At 45.3% G+C, this 17,491-nt stretch overlaps 1 protein-coding gene and 1 long non-coding RNA gene across 3 annotated transcripts in view; one reads left to right on the forward strand and one right to left on the reverse strand.

Annotated features, from left to right (window-relative positions):
- Nucleotides 1-17,491, forward strand: part of WNT3A (Wnt family member 3A) — a 75,355-nt gene that overhangs the window by 44,675 nt on the left and 13,189 nt on the right. The window lies entirely within an intron of this gene.
- Nucleotides 11,976-17,491, reverse strand: part of LOC146762188 (uncharacterized) — a 30,914-nt gene continuing 25,398 nt past the window's right edge. The window contains exon 3 of the long non-coding RNA XR_014943251.1: nt 11,976-13,647. This is a non-coding gene — a long non-coding RNA (uncharacterized LOC146762188). The remainder of the gene's footprint in view (nt 13,648-17,491) is intronic.

Raw genomic sequence — 17,491 nt, forward strand, 5'->3', positions numbered from 1 at the left:
TCTTCCCCTCCCAGCACCAACATAGTCACTAAAGCAACTCCTTTTTGCCTAACATGACTATCTGGACTTCTTTGATTGCAAAGGATTGATTTTAATGCCTTCAGGAAACACTTCCTAGGCCCCAATCTCTCTGAGGTTGGCTCACTGTCTGAGCTGCCCTTGCTGCTTTGCTATCTCATTGCTAATTCAGGGCTAGGCCTGAGCTGTGATTCAGCAGTGCCAAACTGTCACCAGACTGCTGCCCTTAAGAGCCATATTCTGATCTGAAACCAAACTCTTCTTCTCCACGAGCCAGATTGTGAGAAGAAATCCCTTTTGTTTTAGCTCCAACTATATGCATATAAGTATATATATATTGCATGTGTAGTGTGTGTGTGTGTGTGTGTATATATATATATATATATGTTTTATATATATATATAATTTGTATTTCATATATCCATAGCCAGGATGAACAAATCACATATTAAATCACAGTGGTATTCATAAGTACATCACAAGGGAACAGTGATGTTCAGAGGATCCAGGCTGGCCTCTGTTTGGAGACAACACCTGACAGGTATGGCCCATGGCCTTCTAACTCAACCTATATCAAGAGCAGAAGTCCCACTACCCATCCAGCTATTCACTCCCTTAGTTTTGCCCACCCTTGGCTATGGAACAGATGTTCCTTATTCAAAGGGAACAGTGCTGTCTTCTTCACTGCACTGTGGTATCTGCATGGGGACTTACCTGAGAGGTTGGGCTGTTTGTAAGTCAGTTTCCACAGATTTCAGTTTCCAAAGCACGAAGGAAAAATGCTTAAGTTGTCTTTAAAAATACGCAGGTTAAAAGTTTGGAGGATGTCATAGAGGGACATAACTTCACCAACAACAGAAAGTGAACTATGCAACCCAGCAGGCATTTTCCATCTCAGGCTTAAGTGACTATTGGGAGTGGTGCCACTTGACCTGTTTTTAACATTTAGGGACTGAAGACACTATTTATGGTTAAGTTGTGGTACGTTTTCTCCCCTCTAAGCACAGTGCAAGCTTTGAAACTCCCCTGGGCAGAAATATGAACCAATCTCAAGAGAAGGAACACAATAAAAACTTCTTGTGGCCTTGTCTCTGTAAAGGACCTCAGCACATAATTAAGTCAAAATAGAAGCTTCCTCCATCTCCTCCCCCTTTCAATAAAAGTAAATTACCTCAAACTATTTAAGTCCCTCAGTTGGTTTAAATTTAAAAAGGGAGCCCTTGTCTATCTATTTCTTTCACTCGCTCCCACCTCCTTCTGCTAAAGACTGGCTGGGGCTCTAAACCTGCCAGCTGGGCTGAGAAATGGTTAATAGTTATTGTAGAGGAGCAGCTTTTAATGAACTATTGAAGAATGATACATTGATGGAGTAATGGGAGTTTAAGTCGCTCTGTAATGAAACAGGTTCTCAGCGCGGACCCATTGTGGTGTAAATATGGCACGTCTCTCCCACTGTTTGGTCAGGGCTAAATAGCAAAGGCCAGAGGGGGGTCAGCTTATGGGGTCTCCGCTTTAGTTAATCAATCTGATTGGATTAGGGTCACTGCGATCCCTAATAATGTCAAAGGTTACGCCAAACTGGATTAAATGCTTTGTTGGGGAGGGCTCAGATTCTTTCAGCTTTCACCGATGGGGCTTGTTTATTAGAGTTTAACACTCGTGCAACCTTTGGAAGCCACTCCGTCTCCTTTTTGTACATCAGGGCATTTGCTGGCGTGCAATGGGGCTTGGACGAGCCGGGGCGGGTGGCTTTGTCAAGCATCTGAGCCCGTCGGATGTGCCCTCTGAGGACATATATCAAATTCCCTGCTGGACAAATGAGAGAACTAATGGGTGATACGGAGGCTCAGGGGCATAAATTCATTCCGGAAATAATTGTTAGCCCTTCTAGAATGGGAACGACCAAAGCCACAGAAACGATGGAGCACCCTATTGTTCATGGTAAAGAGATGCTCACTTTGGTGTGGTTCCAGTCTATGAAGATACCAAGATGGGTACAATGTGAAATACAATTTATTTGAGATCATACCATTGTTTCAGCTGGGTGGAAGTCTTGCTTTCCAGCACAGATCAAGGTGGGATGGCATGTCATCCAGGGTGACCGCCAATACCTCAGAATTACTAAAACCTTCATTCATAATTGTAGAATTATAGAATGGCCTGGGTTGAAAAGGACCACAATTTTCATCTCGTTTCAACCCCCTGCTATGGGCAGGGTTCCCAGCCACCAGACCAAGCTGCCCAGAGCCACATCCAGCCTGGCCTTGAATGCCTGCAGGGATGGGGCATCCACAGCCTCCTTGGGCAACCTGTTCCAGTGTGTCACCACCCTCTGGGTAAAAAACATCCTCCTAAAATCCAACCTAAACCTCCCCTGTCCCAGTTTAAAACCATTCCCCCACAGGACACTGCCCTGTAGACAGCAAAGCATCCTTCAGAAACTGATTCCAAATTGATTCTTCGATGGCCATCTGGCAAAGGGAAGGATCAGCAATAATAGCATGTTATTGATACAGACGCCTCTGCCCTCCTGCCATTACTTTCTTTCCTGCACTAATGTTGATCTTTAAGGCACATCAGGACTGCCAGTTCATCCAGATTTCTTGCATGATACACGCTGGAGCATTTCACCTCAAGACTTCTGGAATGAACCAAAAATCTGAATTTGGCTAGGACATCTCTTCCCAAAAGATGCCTTATCTCAACACACCACCAAGAGGTGTGTTGAATAGCACTCCTTATAGTAGCCTCCATGCAGCACTACTCTGGCATTGACAACCATTCACTATATTGATCTCTCCTACATTCAGGACAATCCTTCTCGAGCAAAGCACTGTCTTTGCTACTTACTCTAAACATGTTGCATTGGGAGAACTTCTGACACTGTTCTCTACCCCAGGTAATTCAAAAGGTGAAACTGAGGGTTGCAGAAGATCGTGGGTCAGCAAAATTTTGGGTGCACCATGTCAGACAGTGAGACAGGTCAGGGGAGTTTCATCTGATGCTGGGGTCCTGTGGGGCATGATTCATCTGATGTCTTATAGACATCTGGAGTGAAACTATTCACACCCTGACATTTCTGCGTCCTTACATCAACCCAGGATGGGAAACCAGGGAGACTGGCTCTTTGGTGGGAAGACAGGAGCATAAGAGAGGCAGAACAGGCATTCACCTGGCTTGGAGATGTGGGGATTCAGGTGACAGCTTGTATTGCATGGAATGCAGGGCACTGTTTGAAGCTAAACTTAATTTGGATTCTGGATCTTCTGGAATTAAGGCCTGTGTCTCTCTGAAGATGCAGCTGTGTCCATGTATCAACTCAACTCCTATTTCCATTCTCCATGTATGTCACAGCTCACCTTGTGCCTAACAAAACCCATTTGAGCTTTTCCCCGGGTTCAAGCAGGAACAGAACAAGACTCCCAAATTCAGTTATAATACCTGGGAGACACAAGTCTCCTCTTTTTTTTTCCCTTGTGTTGTAACAATACTGCTCCACGGGCTCTCAGATAGTGCTGATCTCATCTCCCAGAGTTAGATGTCGAAGTCTGAGCTAGTCACCCCGGGCTCCCTTTGTAGTCAGTGGAGAGCAATCGCTATCTCCGGAGAGCAATTCATCTGACCTATCTGAGACACCTATCTCAGGATAACATGAATCATACCAAGATGTTTATTCCTCTCCATTGACTATAGAGGGAGCCTAGGGCTACAGCCTTAGCCTTCCATGTGTACTTCTTAGAGGCCCACTTTGGGGACAGAGATCTCCCACCACCATCTCTCTCCTTTTGGAAAGCAGTCCTGACACCCAGCCTCTATTGGAAAGGTCATTTTAGTAACATTAGAACACAGCACTGGAAAGGATCCCCTGGACCACGGAATACAGGCAGTCCTTTGCTATTTCAGGCAAAATCCCATCTCATAATGTCTCGCATGATTTAAAATTAAGATGTTTAGCAGACCTCATCATATTTTCCTGATGGCATTCTGGCATCTCTGTTGTCTCTGTGCCAAATGCTTCCCCCCCTTTCCCTGCTCTAGATCAGGCTTCTTCACTGCTGCAATAAAGTAAGGCATGAGCAGAAAGCCACAAGATACTGATCCATCCAGGAGGTTAGTTACATGTAGGAGGTACTCTCTGCTCTCTCATGAAACTCTTCCCAAGAGGATCTGATTTCCAACCACACCCTGTCTACCTCTCCGCTAATGGCAATTTGGGCAGCTGCCCTGGTATCAACAACGGAGATCTACAAACTCTACCCTGTAACTATGGGGAAGGAAACTGGAAGGATCAGGATTGAAAATGTGACTGTGCAAGCTCCGCTCAGCCATCAAGATGCATAAATACTGCAGGCCGGAGATTTACCAGTGCTGCTGAGAAACAGACTGGCAGCTTCTAGCTTAGGACACAAGCATTGGTTGTGTTCAGTGTCAGCATAAGCTAAGCACGGAGCTGGGGATTACTCTGGGAGACGAGACAGCAATAAGTATATTATGCCAGTGTATTATATATATATTATATAAGCCAGTGTACTGTGTGTGTTACATAAGTCAGTATTTCACAGGGAGGTGGTGGAGTCACCATCCCTGGAGGTGTTCAGGAAGCATGGAGATGTGGCACTGAGGGACGTGGTCAGTGGGGGTGGGTTGGGCATGGACAACTGGTCTTTTCCAGTCTTAATGATTCTGTGATAGGATAGCATGCAGAGGATTATGGTTAGCATCATATCTGCTTGCATTTGCCTCTCCAGTCCCAAGGCAAAGAGCTGAGCCAGCTGAAGGCTGCCCCATGCCCTGTGTTGGGTGGGCTCAGGTGTAGTCTTTGCTAGGTGTCTGTTCACCTGGAATAAAGACCTGGCTCTTGCACCTCTGCAGAGGGTTCTGCAGAGAATCAAGCCCATGAAAAGAGCTGCTTTCTGCAGCCAACCCCCTGGCACGAGCTTAAACCTGACGGAGCAGTGATGGTGAAAAGGAAACGGCAGCAGCGCCAGGAGCTGATCCTGTTTGTTTGCTGTGCTTCCTCCTACCTCCCACCTCACCAGCCTTCAGCTGTCAGCCCCGACACGGAGAATGGCGACTAAAACACGGGATCAGGGAGGGGAACGTGAACAAGACGGCTCGTGGCTACAAAACCGGTGCCGTCTCTGCCGGTGGAGGGAGGCGCTGGAAACTTCTGCCTCCGGCAGCGCACAATGAGATGGGCTGGCAGTTATAGATTTATTTCCTTCTCCCCCCTCCTCCCCCGACCCCCCCTTCTCTCGCCTTTCCCTGCTGGATACATCGCATTCCCCAACTGGGCTCAGGCTGGTTGCAACAAGGAGCTCCCTCTGCCGCATCCCAGAGTGCCAAGTCCAAGCGTGGGAGCTAGTCCTAGACAAAAGGCAACAGTAGAGGGAGCTGATTAGCATCCCTTTGTCCTGGGAGAATCCCAGCCCCAAATGGGCCCTCGGCGCTCAACGGGCGGCACAAACACGCACACGTATGGACGAAAGCCAGGGAGGGAAAAGGGGACAGCAAGGCCACCACGGTGGGCGCTGGGGGAAGGGGACGTGGTGGCTTCAACCCTCAGCACTGCTGTGACCGACCACGCCATGGCACTGGTCCTGGGCTGGGGTCCATGAGGGTACGTTCATATGTACCAAACATCCCAAACAAGCAAAGTCTTCTGACAAAGAGGGCTCCCAGCTTGTGAATGTGGCTCTTTTCTCTGTCTTTTTTTCTTTCTTTTTTCTCTTTTAACCCTGGGGGATGTGTTGTGAGCTGGCAGTGTTGAATAGAGGCAGGGATTTTAAGGGCTGTGGGATCATCTGGTCGGATTCGTATATAAGAAGCAGAGAATTTCTTCCAGTGTCTCCCCAGACAGATATGGCAGGGCAGCAAGAGAGAAAGCTGAACGTATAAAGCTGCCCTGCACACTCCTTTCTGCATGGCAGGGGAATGGATGTGATGCAGAGGTCATCCCCATGGCCTGTCTCCCTCCTTGGCACTTCCCATGGGGCTGGAAAGCAAAACACAGTCCAGGCATTACTCAACAGGAGATAACATGGTCCCTGCAAAGGTCTGCTGCAGGAGAAAGTGTTTTTCTTAATGGATTAACTCCTATGGTTCCCTGCTCCCTCAGCCTTTTCTTTCAGGGTGCATGTTCATAAAAGGAAGGACTCAACATCCAAGAAGATCCATAGGATTAACAGAGAGGAAGTAGCTGGGAATTAGCAAGTCAGAAAGGTTAAAGGTTCTGGCTGTTTTTGTTCCGTTCTACCTGTGAATGATGTGATGGAATGACTAGGGTCCTGCTGCACTGGCTGCTCCACAATTGACTGAACAGCAATGACAAAGCAAGAAGGAGAGTGAAGCAGAGTTCTGGGATTCCCAAACACATGGGGGACACAAAGCCATAGAATTAGACAGCTTTGTGGGAAGCAGCACCCTACTGAGGTACAGGATCATAGGCTTAGGTTGGAAGGGATGAGATGGACCTTAAGGATCATCTTGTTTAAACGTGCTTTAGTTTGCATGGTGGTGATGGGTTGGTGATTGGACTAGATGATCTTAATGGTCTTTTCCAACCTTAATGATTCTATGATTCTGTGATCTAGCTCCAATCCCCCTGCTGTGGGCTGGTTGTCACCTACCATATCAGGCTGCCCAGGGCTTCATCCAATCTGGCCTTGAATGTCTCCAGTGATAGGACAAGGCAAGTAGGGACTACCAGGACTATCCGTAGTAGTCAGGGGTGTTGAACAGGAGAGACATTTTTTGGTTAAACATCATAAGATAGATGAAGACAAAGTACATAAGCATGTGTGTTATCTAGCTGCCTTTTCCAGACCCAGCCTGAGCCAGAGATGGATAACAAGGCAAAAAGAGTTTCTAGTTCTGTTTCAGGCTCTGCTTTTGACTGTGATAGAGACAGTGGAAAAAGTCCTTCTTCTGCTCCATATCCATTTCCTATGGAGAGGACCACAGAAATGACAGGGTACTTCTAAAAGCAGGTCATAGGTAGGGCCCTGAAGCTCTTGCAGTATCATTTAGGTAGCTTTATTGGCCTGCTTATAACTGTTGCTCTCGAGTTTGATCAATGGGGCAGTAATGCATCACGCAACGTTTCCTGGTAGGTTGCAGTTTGTTGACTAAGCATCTGGCACAATTTCCTCTCCATTATTTCCAGGTGCTAAATCACATTAAATGATAGATAATAATTATGGTTTATCCTTTCCTAATCATGCTGCTTTCCCAGGGAAGCTGTTGCCACAGGGATGTTGTGGGAGTGTGAATGGGTGGGGAGGGCACCAGGAGATATTTCTACTCACCCGGAGCCATAAAAAAGTTGGAGACCCCTTAGGCTAAGCACACAGAATCCAAACTAGGATATATTATAGCTTGCTTGAAATGTATCTATTTATTTTCTGGGCCATTTTTTTTCCATCCAAAAAGTCAACCTCTTCAAAATGGAGGTTTTGCAAGACCTCCTAAATTTAAAAGGCAAAAAAAAGGACAGTTTTGACTTTCTTTCTTTGTACTTTTCAGATAGTTTCATTTGAGTTCTTGAACTCATTTCACTTCATTTTGAACATGATCTTATGTCAAAATAGCAAGTCATTCTGATACCAAAGAAGCTCATTGCAGAGCACTTAATATTTCATGGGGTATTTAAATGTTTGGATATTCTTGAAGTAGAATGATTTTTTCTTCTCAAAATCCCAATGTTGACAAGAGTAAATGTTTCGACAACCTTACTTTTTCAGTCTTTTATTGTACAGAATCATTCAGATGCTCACATTTTCTGTCTGATTTTGAGCTCTCTCTCAAAAAGAAAAGAAAGGAAGAGAAAAAACACCCAGAATTTCCCATGATATGTAAATGTGATTCCTTTGGCCCTCATTACTAGCCTGAGGCATGGCATACTCCTCAGATAGCTCCAATTTGACAAGCTGCCTAAATCCAAATGTACTGAGAGTGAAGTATCAGCAGTGCTCTCCTAAGGACCCCCTAAATTCATAAAGCAGCCTTACAGCTCTATAAAACGAGGGCTGTAACAGATAGGCCCCAAGCCCATGACTCATTCTCCCCTGTCATAAAACTCCGAGTCCCATCATGAAGATGCTCCAACAGGAAATTGCACAGATTCTTCTTAGAGAAGTAACAAAAGGTGGCAAAGTATTTTAGTGCTGTTGATTCTAGGTGGAGAAAGATGGCTCTGTTCATCTAGCATTTTTTTGGTCTGCTTCCCTAACTGCATTTCGAATATGGATTCCTCTACAGTTGAATTTAAGTATGTAGATGTGTCTTAAGAGCTTGTCTGTAGGTTGTCCAGTCATTGCCCAGCACAGTGGCATTGCTGAAGCAGAGACAGAATATATTACAGCTTAAATTAAGAATATTGTCTATATTTAGCTCTCCTGAGCAGTGTCTTCTCAATCAGATGTTACCACACACATCACTTGTGCCTGAACACATTGGAGATGACTTTGTGAGCTCCTGAAAGGAAGGCACCTACATATGATGGGTTTTGCCAAGTTCTCCACGTGACTTCATTAATTATAACCTGGATCCAACACATCCCCATATGATGTTAAAGTTGAGGAGAATGCAAATATGGCAAAATACTGCACAATCCCATTGAGCTGCATGCAGCTCTCCAATGGCATCTTGCCTTAATGTGATGGCTCTCGAGAGGCCAAGCAGACACTGAAGCTTTATAACTTCCCTATCAGTACTGTGTTTCCTATGCTTATCCAAACATAGCAAGAGCTAATAATCAAATGTAAGAGTTAAAAGCTGTCCTTGAAGCTTTGTCATTTCAACCCAGGACAACCCTTAGCATTCAGAAAATTTCTGTCTCACCATGCACTCGTATTTTACTAAAAGCTGACAGCATACTGGGCTTCTCTTGCTAGAGCTGGATCTTTGGGTATTTGAGGGGCTGTGGGGCTGACTGCTACTTCGCTATTCCATTGCTGCTCTCCTCTCAAGAAGGTTATGCCTGCTGATGTTTTAGACTATGATTTGATCCTATCAGCCCTTCTAGAATAAGAAGGGTGTTCTCCGTTCACATTGGGTAACCAAACCAGGTAACCTGGATTAAAATGACAGATGATCTAGGCTTGGTTCTGCCTGGGATCAGATAGCTTGAGATGAATCCCAGTGTGCGATAGCAAACCTTCTACTCTATGAGATGCATGCAAAATACCTCAGAAAATTGAAGGTCATGATGCCCCAGTGCTTCCTTAGATGATGATCTCGGCTCCTTTGGAGCTGGTCTGGGCAAGCAAGCCACAGCCCAGACTAACAACAGTACTGGGCTTTCTAGTCCCTGAGCAGCATAGCCCTGCTTCTAACCACATGCCGTAGCTGGGTCAAATAACTGTATGCAAACATTAGAAAGCCAGATGTGATTCAGGAGCAGCTTTACCTGCCTGAACTGCAGCTACTCAGCCAAACTAATACCCAAACCTGCCTTGATCTTAACTTACTCATTCAAACTAATGCCCAAAATGCTTTGCCTTAAATATTTTTTTAACCTACCTTAGCTAACTGAAGTTAACCAGTCTGGGTGAAGTATGTGTATTCTGTGCTTATGATTTAATGATTGAGAACTCTTCATTTTCATGCTTTTCTGACTGCAGATGGTGGACAACTGGCATCTTGTGGTAGCAAGGGTAATGGGAGGACAGTTGGATCTTGTAGGTCCTTTCCAACCTTGTGATTCTATGATTCTTAAGTTAATGCATTTACTTAGCAGTACGTGGAGCCTCAAAGATCGACATGTTGTACTTCATAAGGGCAAATACTGGCTCTGAAATATGAATAATCTCTGCAGTTCCCCACCAAAAGCCCCCCAAATCAGCACCTAAGCTTATTGTGATGCCTGTAGTTCCTATGCATGTCTAGTACAGACAACCAAACACGCAGACTAAAAGGAGAACATACCAAAATCAACATCATAACCAAGAAATACACCATAAAAACAGTACATAATCAAGAAAAGCAAGAAGATGAGGATAAAAAGGAGTAATTTATGGGCAGAAGATAATGTTTCTTTCCAGAAGATAATGTTTCTTTTCCGCTGCCATTGTTCAAATACAGAATAGTTTTGGTCAGTGTATGTTGGATGACTCAACTTCACCATCTCCACATGGCTGAGTTCCTCCCATAGAAGAAAGATAGACCCCACATGAGATCCACAGTTGAATTCCTGAAGAAATTCAACTCAAGAGCAGCCATGTGATCAGTCATAAGCCAGGACCCAAGCCTGATTGCCTTTAGCCCGCTGACAGCTTTCCACCCTCCCCAGCTCATCTCCATTGTGAACACATGCAATGGTTCCATATCCCCTTTGCCACTTGCTTAATCCATTCCTTCCCGCCCCACTGCTAATACAATAATGCCCCACTGAGGAGATCCACCCACCAGGAAATCTCCCTTTAACACCCTGCAAAGGAGCAGCCAGGTTTATCTTTACTGCTTTTCTGGAAAACTAAATGGGGACTCATCTGCTATAATCCCTCCTTAAGTCTCCAAGAGGCAGCCTGTGTTTCCATTTTAGCATATCTAACAGCTCCTGCATGTGTACTGCAAAGCTGCTGCTCCATGGAGGTAAATCACGTAGCGGCACATACTTCAAGTCCTTACTATCTCCCTCTGGAGACATAAATGGCTCTTCAAGTAAATGGCTGAGCCTTTGAAACTTCATAAAAATGCCTGAAGAGTTGGTTTAAATGGTCCTGGAGATCTCCCTGAAGGATGAATCTCATGACTCATCTACAGTCTCCTGCTGGAGAGTTTGGAGTGCTTCAGTGTGGTGATGCACACCATTGCCATAGGCCTCACTTTTAGCATGGCAGCAGTGACGTCCCTGATGGGGGTAGGAAATAAGCATCCCAGTTTGAGAAAACCCATGATATTTCTGCTCCAGAATGACATTGAGGCCCCACCAGACTTTCACAAGTACAGAAAAACCTTTAAAAGGCCTGAAAAACCTCTGGGCCAATGTCGTCCACACAGCAGATGAAGGTTTGGGGTGAAGGTGATCACTTGGGATGGGAGGGACTGAACATTTTGCTTCTTGTGGTTCATTGTAGAAGTATTCAGTTTGTTAGTGAGCACAGGGAGGTGTTTTTGTGGCTTGTGATGGACAGTAGAAGGCTGGGAAGGATTGGAGAAGCCCCAGGCCTTCATCAGTACTGACTGTAGGGCATCCCACCCTGAGTCATATTTGCATCCTCACTGTTATCCCAACCATTGGGCTTTTGGGGTCACGGTTTCTATTTGCCTCCTTTATTTGCATTGTCCCTGCCTATCTAGAAATAGGACATGCCAGTATTTCTGCTAAGCTCCTGAATCACGTTGTCCACTACAGAGACTTGTCGGGCCACGCAATATTGCAAGCCCAAGAGTTTTTACCCCTCCCTGCTAACTTTGGAGAAACATCCACTTGGAAGGTTGCATTTTCAGGCCTGTAGACGTCAAAAGCTTTGTTGTGCCAGCACAAATCCCAGTTCCCATTTCCATACTCACTCCTGCAAGCCTTTTGCTGGCAAGTCTGGAGCTGCAGCGAAGACGTGAGCCATTTGCATGATTAAAGGTTGCAGGACCAAGCTGATTAGAAAGATTCAGCAAATTTTCCAATCAGAGCATTAGCACAGATCCACTAGGTGAGGAGCTGGCTCTGGGTGCGTAGTTGGCTCCTCCTCAGAGACATGGAGTACCTTCCACTGGTTTCCACCAAGAGCTGAAGTTCTCAGTTGCTCTCAGGATTGATCTCTGCACCTGCAGAGTGAATGCCTGTACATAATGTTGTGGTTTTGGTGGCTTTTTCTTTATAATATCAAAACCTTCTGCTTTGATTAGAGATGGGGGTGGAATCTGACACTGTTCTCTTGCGTTTAGCTCCTAATTGGAATATTCCCCATGGGTATTTAAAAAAAAAAAAAAAAAAGTATATTAAATTGGCCCAGATATTTTTTTTATGAATAATGCTTTAATTAAATTTTTACATATTAAATGTACATCAGTAGGAATAGTTAGACAAATAGCATGAGTGTTAGTCATGTACAAGCAAAAGGATGAATCAGCCGAAGGAAGACTGCATGTGTTACAACACCCTCTCCCTCCAAGGACACATGTGAGGTGCTGAAAGGCAAAGGAAGTTACCATGAGAGATGGAAATGAGTGAGAAGAGGGAGCATAGGAAAAAGGCCAGGAGAAAGGAGGGGTACCACTGGGATTAATAAGGTAAGGGCTCCCCCGCTCATACTGTGACTCAGACACAAGTCACAGAGCCAAGGGTCTTGAGCTCCATTCCCAGCGCTATCACAGATGCTACACTACTTTACAACATTCCTTCATCTTCCTCTCCTTCTCCCCATTTCCACCTCCTCCTTTGCTTTGGCCAGGTTAGTTTGATGAGCTCTTCTTCATGTCCACTTCAATGGCAGGCAGGGGATTGGGGTTAGACCTTCAGAAGAGTGGTCTGATGGTGAGGGAGTGAAGCATGAGAACAAATTGCCTGGGGAAGGGGTGGGAGCTCCAGCCTGGGAGGTTTTTTGAGAACAGGTTAGGCAAACATCTGTTAGGGATAGCTTAGACAGGCTGCTTTAAGAGGATCTTGCTCCCTTGCAGACAGAGCAAGGTCCAGTTCTGTATTTTATGATTTTAAGCTTTTCTGGATGTTTTCTGAGTTAGTCAGTGCAACTCTAAAGTGCTTTCCTTCCTCGGTAACACTGACTTACCTTCTCTCCTCCTTCCACAACATCAGACAGAGACCTCTGTAATTTACACCAGGCCAAGAGGAGAATCAAGCCCCATGTTTTTCTGCTGATGGCCAAACTATATTTTCTGCTTTACCAGATTTATTCAGTAACTGATTTTCAAAGACATTTCCTAAGGGTTCTTGGTTGTTCTCTCATATTTTTTTTTCACGCTTCACATACCATCCGCCTCCACTTATTACACAGGGCAGTGTCAGTGTTGCCAACAAGGGAGATTACATTTAATAGCAAGAGAGAAATCTTTCGCAGCTCCCATCCCAAGAGGCCACAGATGCATGACTTTGATTTGCTGCTGTAAGATAGGCAGGGATGAAAGCGATGTGCGCTGTTAGTAAACCCTCAAGGTACTGGGTTCCTCCAGCAGCCTGGTAAATGCCTTCCACTCCCACTAAAGTCACTTAAGACACTGGATGCAGATCAGGTCATCATCCTTACTTCCCATCCCAGTTGATGTGTTGGGTCAGGGGTCCTGTGTTGTTCTCACCAGCTCTGGGGTGCCCACCCTCCAGCTATGGGGTAAGGATACTCTTTTGCACCCTGCAGCAGAACTACATTTAGGATGCAAAATCAGGAATAACATCACGATCAGTTGTCAGACATGAAGACAGGGTTGATATAACAGCAAATAGGCATTTAGTGTATTTGAAGCAAAAAGAATACTTTAGCTGGAAGCTGCAAGTTTTCGTGATATCATAGAGCCATTTGAGTTGGAAGGAACCCTTTAAGGCCATCTGGTCCCACTCCCCTGCAATGAACAGGGACACCTGCAGCTCCATCAGGTGCTCACAGCCCCATCCAGCCTGACCTTGAGTGTCTTTGGGGATGGGGTACCCACCACCTCTCTGGGCAGGTTGGCAAAGCTCTGTAACAGACACACGACACAAAAGAGAAAATTCAAAATTAGTAGTGATGTAGCCTGAGGAAGAGACTGCTTCATCAAAGCAAAGGTTTTCATTTGGCTTATAATGGATTAATGCAAATGAACCCATAGACAGAGGTGGAAGCTGGAATCCTACGTTTCTTCTGCAAAACGAAACCCACAGCACCTGCTCTTCTTCCCACTTGCTCACACCCCCTGTTCTCAAAGATGCTTTCAACACCACCTGGCAGTTATGTAGTTTGGGTGTCCATTGTTTTCCTTGCCTGGGAGGATCAAGCCCATGTGCAGATCAGCTGGAAGAGATCATCTCCATAGCAGAGAGCATCTCCATAGTCTGCATGCTTCCAGCTCCGCTCACCACAAGGGCTGACGAGTGTATGACACGGGGCTGGGTGAGAAAAAAATGCATCTCTCTAATTAGGTGGGTGGGTGTTGTGTGAGTTAAGGAACCTTAAAATAATTTAAGCATAAGATTAATGAAATTGGCTTGTTTTATGAATACAAATGATGACTGGTTGAGAAAGAGTTGTCTGGAGGTGTTAGGTATCGTTTGCTTTCGCAGCAAGTTGGGTTTTTTTGAGGTCAGGTCGCTATCTCATGCTGCAACAACTCTGCTGCTGTTTTGATTATGGGAGGGATCAAGTAGCAGGAGACCAAAGCTTTACAGTACCAACAGCTGTTCCTAATTTTAAACCAATTCAAAAACCTGTGTGACTCAGTGAGGAACAGAAAACTATCATGTCTGAAAGTTTCTTGGTGGGCATCAGGTCGGATGTTCCATTTGAAGACATATTGCTCATGGGGCTCATCCCTGCATTAAGAGCATGTTTCACAGCAGGTTGGTCCTTAAGGCCCCTTCCAACCTAAGCCATTATCATAGAATCATAGAATCACAGACTGGCTTGGGTTGGAAGGAACCTCATGGATCATCAGGATATCTGTCCACACCACAGAATGAGAACTGCATGGCATCCATCCCATCAGTGTAGGTACAGGCACATATTTGGTGGGGCCAACCTAGACAGTTTATATGAGATCTCCACTATTTAAAAACACAAGTAGATCCAAGCTACAGGCTTTGTATTGTTGGTATTGCTATGTAAACTCTAACACTTGACACCCTAGTTAAATAGTCCAGCATTGAAAGTAAAGCTGAAGGAGATCTTCCATTTATCTAATTTCAGAGGTCTTAATATTTACCAAGAGCTAAAGCTTTCAGCTGTACATTAAATATGACAGACTGACAGATGATCTCCTAGCCATGTATTCACTTTGCATGCTCTTGCTCAGCTTCCTGGCCCAAACTGATGACACATTTTCTGTTCTGCAGAGTGATAGGTAAACTCTTCACAGCAGCTAAAATGAACCATTATGGACATACATGCAACAATGGGAGATCTGTAGTTTAAAAGCACTGTGGTGCAGATTGTCCTCATCAGTTTTTTAAGTAAAAGGACCCATTTCTCCATGACCAGGACTGAGACCAGAATGATCACCATTTCACAGACTTCTCTTAGCAAAACTGCCTTTGCACAGGGATGTATGGCCATTAGATTTATACATGGCCAGCAGATGTCTTTATGGAGTTACAGAGCTATTTCCTTCAGAAGAGGGTAGTATTTCCATTCCTGAGGTTACAGCTTTGATGAGCTTATGGATCTATTCATTTGCACACCCTTAGAAGATACACTGAGCTGTAATGCCCTTACATGCACTCTGTGATAGACAGGTACAGAACTGAATACATCTTTAGACAGATGTTCAATATATTTAGCTCACTTTTCCGCTTGCAAATTGTACAACAGCTTCAAGTGTAATCAGAATATCTGTCATCCAGAGCTTATCTTCTGACTCATAATTGTTTGTAAATCATACAGTCTGTGTCCCAAGCTTTGCAATTTTCTTACTTCTCTCTGTCTAAATAGATGTTCAAGCTCATTGCTTCAGCTGCTAGCTGAAGTAACAGGGATTAGAAAGCAGGAACAGGTGGGCAGCTGAGGCAGAGTTGGGGCAGGTGAGCTGCTCTGAAGTCAAGCTGTGAGAGCGAGCCCTTCATTCCCCAGGAACCACAGATCCAGACTTCAAATCATGTTTCTTCCTTTCCCAAGCTATTGATAAATTACATTGTGTGCACTGGTAGTTGTATAAAACATCTCTGCCTCCCCAGCTCTGTGAAACTGAAAGCCATAGAAAAAGAAAGAAGGGAAGGGAAGGGAAGGGAAGGGAAGGGAAGGGAAGGGAAGGGAAGGGAAGGGAAGGGAAGGGAAGGGAAGGGAAGGGAAGGGAAGGGAAGGGAAGGGAAGGGAAGGGAAGGGAAGGGAAGGGAAGAGAAGGAGGGAAATACAGAGAACGGAAGGGGGGGAGGGAGGAAGGAAGAGGGAGAAAGGGAGGGAAAGGGGAAAGGGGAAATAATAGAAAAGGGAAAAGGGGCAGGAAAGAAAGACTTGTCAAAGGTTGCTGGGGAGTGAGCAGTTCCCCTGCAGTTCTTCCAGCACCCAAACCACCTTCCTTTTCCAACTGAAGCCTGCAAAGCAAAAGCTTCTGCAAGCTGAAAAAAAATTGCTTAATTGCCTCAAATTGATTCCATGGTTTTATTAAGATATTTGCCCAGCTCTATTGTGGTTAATTATTTGTATTACAGTAGACTCCAAGGCCCCAAGCAGAGATCATGGCTCCATTGTGCTAAATACTGTACAAGCACATAATAAGAAAATCACTCCTTGCCCCAGATAGCTTACAATTAGGTGGAAAGTTGCAGTGGAAACATACCACAGCTAGTGTGAACATCTTTTGGGAGAGGCTAATGTGGGTTTCCAAAGCCAAAAGGGATCTTGGTGCGAGCATGGGCTGCTTTAATTGTGCACGAGCCTGCAGCCCCTCTCTTCTTGCAAGGGAGAATATTGAGCAATGGAAGAACCCCTTCCAGCCAACATTTTGTGTTGGGATGGTGGAGTGAAAGAGTTCCTGTGCATCTGAAAGCTCTGGCCTTGGAAGCCTGGCTGCAGGAGGTTTGTGAAAGAGCTTGTTTCCCTGGGGATTTCCAGTTAGGTTTTGCAGATGCACCAGTGCACCGTGTTCCCCTGTTTAGGTAAATGCTTACACAGAAGCACTCGACTCATCCTCAGCCTTGTGGAGACCCTGTGCCTACTACCACTGCCTGCCTCTGCTCCCCAACCAGGGTGAGAAATAGGAGCAAAAACCACAAAGGGGAACTGTACACTTCTCCTTTCCCTCCCCTTGCATCCTGGGTGCTGCTCAGACTCTGGATGCAGCCCTGGGCTGTGTAGGAGGCATCTTGCATTGCTCGTCACTTGCTTGCACTTTTCCTCTCAACGCGGGGTTGAGAGGATATGAAAGTCAGCAAACTGTAGGCAGTAATAATAATGGGAAAACCCCATTGTTTCTAACACCAAACTCAAGCCTCAAGCAGGAACCTCATTAGAGATAGCTCAGTGCCTATGTGTGTGTGTCTGTCTGTGTGCAAAACGGCCCGGCAGAATCCCCCAGCTTTAGCCAGGCTTTGAAAAAGATCTGGGTGGTGATTCAAAATCCAGGTTATGACCTGTGACCTTTGGATGAGAAATTGTTGCCATTTAGGATGTGTTAGGAGGTCCATCCTTTTCATCAAATGCGTGTTTCTTCTTGCTGCGGGAGGCAATCACACCGGTATATCATTAACTCGCAGAAAAGGAGGCTGTAAAAGAAGTTGATGGGGGACCTTAGCCCACACCCTGCTGGGGTCTGCTCGGAGCACAATATCCCAGCGACCATGAGATTAAGCTAAAGAGAAAAGTGAAAATGCTTTTCACGATTCACACGCCCTTTA

Source organism: Coturnix japonica, chromosome 2 (genome assembly GCF_054131305.1).
Source record: "Coturnix japonica strain WE chromosome 2, WE-NBRP24, whole genome shotgun sequence".
Classification (NCBI taxonomy): domain Eukaryota; kingdom Metazoa; phylum Chordata; class Aves; order Galliformes; family Phasianidae; genus Coturnix; species Coturnix japonica.